Source organism: Oncorhynchus keta, unplaced genomic scaffold (genome assembly GCF_023373465.1).
Source record: "Oncorhynchus keta strain PuntledgeMale-10-30-2019 unplaced genomic scaffold, Oket_V2 Un_contig_7053_pilon_pilon, whole genome shotgun sequence".
NCBI lineage: Eukaryota > Metazoa > Chordata > Actinopteri > Salmoniformes > Salmonidae > Oncorhynchus > Oncorhynchus keta.
In genome coordinates this window covers 42501-43571 of record NW_026289226.1, presented here as the reverse complement: position 1 = coordinate 43571, position 1071 = coordinate 42501, and positions in this window count along the sequence as shown.

Here is a 1071-nt window from a genome sequence, read left to right as displayed (position 1 = left end):
ATCACCATACTGGTATCATCACAGCCCTACTCACCATACTGGTATCATCACCATACTGGTATCATCACCATACTGGTATCATCACAGCCCTACTCACCATACTGGTATCATCACCATACTGGTATCATCACCATACTGGTATCATCACAGCCCTACTCACCATACTGGTATCATCACCATACTGGTATCATCACAGCCCTACTCACCATACTGGTATCATCACCATACTGGTATCATCACCATACTGGTATCATCACAGCCCTACTCACCATACTGGTATCATCACAGCCCTACTCACCATACTGGTATCATCACAGCCCTACTCACCATACTGGTATCATCACCATACTGGTATCATCACCATACTGGTATCATCACCATACTGGTATCATCACCATACTGGTATCATCACCATACTGGTATCATCACAGCCCTACTCACCATACTGGTATCATCACCATACTGGTATCATCACAGCCCTACTCACCATACTGGTATCATCACCATACTGGTATCATCACCATACTGGTATCATCACCATACTGGTATCATCACCATACTGGTATCATCACAGCCCTACTCACCATACTGGTATCATCACCATACTGGTATCACCACCATACTGGTATCATCACAGCCCTACTCACCATACTGGTATCATCACAGCCCTACTGACCATACTGGTATCATCACCCTACTGGTATCATCACCCTACTGGTATCATCACAGCCCTACTCACCATACTGGTATCATCACCATACTGGTATCATTACAGCCCTACTCACCATACTGGTATCATCACCATACTGGTATCATTACAGCCCTACTCACCATACTGGTATCATCACCATACTGGTATTATCACAGCCCTACTCACCATACTGGTATCATCACAGCCCTACTCACCATTTACATTTACATTTAAGTCATTTAGCAGACGCTCTTATCCAGAGCGACTTACAAATTGGTGCATTCACCTTATGACATCCAGTGGAACAGCCACTTTACAATAGTGCATCTAAATCTTTTAAGGGGGGGAGGGGGGTGAGAAGGATTACTTTATCCTATCCT